General features: G+C 52.5%; 1 non-coding gene across 1 annotated transcript; it reads left to right on the top strand.

Annotated features, from left to right (window-relative positions):
• Positions 1-1,296: 1,296 nt before the first annotated feature.
• On the top strand, positions 1,297-1,369 carry Trnat-ugu (transfer RNA threonine (anticodon UGU)). The gene has a single exon. It is a non-coding gene; the product is annotated as a tRNA-Thr (tRNA).
• The last annotated feature ends 1,131 nt before the right edge of the window (positions 1,370-2,500 follow it).

Raw genomic sequence — 2,500 nt, forward strand, 5'->3', positions numbered from 1 at the left:
GGGGGGAGGGGGGAGAGAGAGAGAGAGAGAGAGAGAGAGAGAGAGAGAGAGAGAGAGAGAGAGAGAGAGAGAGAGAGAGACAGAGAGACAGAGAGACAGAGAGAGAGACAGAGAAAGACAGAGAGAGAGAGAGAGAGAGAGAGACAGAGAGACAGAGAGAGAGACAGAGAGAGAGAAGAGGAGAAAGAGACAGAGACAGAGAAGGGGGGGAAGCAGAGAAGTGGGGAGAGAGGCAGAAGCGAAGCTGCCTCTCCGAGAGGAAGATGGAAAAGAGAGAGAGCTCAGGCCGGAAGCTGAAGATCAGCCTGCCTCAGCGGAAGGGGGAGGGAGTGGGCGTGGCTTGTCTCTTAAAGGGACCAAAACCATAACAATTATGTCTGTCAGTGAATGGTACTTAGAGCGTAATTACAGATTTCTGTATAATGGCTGTAATGTAACAACGGATACTGAGACAAATATTTGGCTACAGGAAAACTTGGTGGCTTGGCTGCCCGCTCACACGAGACTTTGTGTGCCTCTTCCTCTCATCTCTTGGGCGTCCTAGACCTGAGAAACCCAGGATTGCACATCTTCACAGATGCACTCAAATGAAGGGTACCCAAGGGGTGCCTCCGGCCTGTCCAGCTAGTGGCTTTCGAGCCCACGGCAGGCTACGGCAGGCCATGGCAGGCCACGGCAGGCTAGCCACCAGGGGCTGTGGATTACAGCCACCGCTTTTAATATTTTCTCAGATTATGACTCCTGTCCTCCCGTAGACCCTCATCTTCTCTGTCCTCCGCTCAGGGAGCCCTTAGGGACCCTGACAAACTCGTTCATTGCTTGCTTTAAGATGTACATTAAGGGTTGGTGGTCCTTTTCCAATTTGCGTGTGAGTGTGGTGGGACCAGGGGACTCTAGGTCTCCCCGCCCCCGTGTTCTCCACTCAGCACCCCGGAATGGTCACTACCCAGCCCATCTCAGGTACCACCCTAACATCTCTGACTTTGTGGATAGTTTCACCAGCACCGTTCACTTCAATCCTTGGTCACAAGCCCCCTTCCCGCTTCTCTGGCGGCCCAATGCACTCCTCACAGCGGCTGTCTCTGGAGGGACACTCCTCTCCCGTCCGCAGGCACACCGTGTTCGTGTTCCTATCTTATCTGTCTTTGTGGACAGAGCAGTCGGGTCAGCTGCTGCAACTCGGTTGAAAGACAAAAGTTCTACTTTCATCACTATTTAACTTGGCGTTGCATTCTGCAGCTGCGCGATGATGATGATCGTGTTAACTACTTGAGCGCAGAAGCCGCTCACGTGGCGGGCTCCATAGCTCAGGGGTTAGAGCACTGGTCTTGTAAACCAGGGGTCGCGAGTTCAAATCTCGCTGGGGCCTACGACACACTCACTTTTTAGCTGCTTCCCAGAACGTGAACAATACCGGAATCGTGGGTGGGGAGCTAGGTTCTGGCGGTGTTACTTTTGTTACTTTTCTTCTCACGTAGTTGCAGCCCACAGCTAAATTCCTGAATCCTCTCTTGAAATCAGACCCACAGCGAATTTCCCCACGAAGTCCCCGCGTCCAGCGCTATTTCTCCGCTGTTCCCCCTCGGCACGCTCTCGGTGAGACCACCCCCAACCTCCTTTCACCCCATCCGTTTTAATGGCTCGATCCCACTTCCCCTTTCCGGATGGAGAGCTGGGCACCATCGCGTCTCTTCGTCTCCGGGCGCCAGCTTCCGGATCCCCCGCGGCGCCCGGCCCTAGGTCGGCGCCTCTGGTTGACCGCCAGGGCGGGGTGTCTCGGGGCTGCAGGTCCCTGTCGCCCCCGTGTGGAATCACAGAAAGGCAAATGCAAATGAATGCTCACGTTCCTAACATGTAGGCCCAGTGACTAACTTTTATCATTTTCACTCAATATTTTAAGAAAAAAAAATAGAACTAATTATGCTCGTTGGCTTGTACGACGTATAGAATGAGCGTAAATCCTCAGTAAATCCAGAGTGTTTGCCAAGCAAGGGCCAGGGCCAAGCTGCTGTAACAATTTCCCTGCCGAGACGTGAACAAATGTGTGTTCACTTTAGATAGGGCATTAGGAAAGAACAAACAAAAGATTCTACTTATGCTTAGTTTGGCGAACTTGCTAGCTAGTCTTATGTCAACTTGACAAACAAGAGTTATCTGAAAGGAGGGAACCTTAATTGAGAAAATGCCTTCATAATATCCGGCTGTAAGGCATTTTCCTAATTAGTTTATTGATTAGGGAGGGCCTAGCCCGTTGTGTGTGCTGCCCTCCCTGGACTGCTGGTCCTCGGTTCTGAAAGAAAGCAGGCTGAGCAAGCCGTGGGGAACAAGCCGCCAAGCAGCTCCCCTCCACCGCCTGGGCCCCAGCTCCTGCCGCCAGGGTCCGGCCCTTTTTGAGTTCCGGTCTTCCTTCAATCATGAGCAGTGCTGTGGAAGCCTAAGCCGAACAAACCCTTTCCTCTCCGAGTTCCTTTTCGGTTATGATGTTTTGTTGCAGCAAATA

The sequence above is a fragment of the Alexandromys fortis genome, unplaced genomic scaffold (assembly GCF_014885135.2).
Source record: "Alexandromys fortis isolate MF-2015 unplaced genomic scaffold, M_Fortis_MF-2015_v1.1 scaffold_99, whole genome shotgun sequence".
Classification (NCBI taxonomy): domain Eukaryota; kingdom Metazoa; phylum Chordata; class Mammalia; order Rodentia; family Cricetidae; genus Alexandromys; species Alexandromys fortis.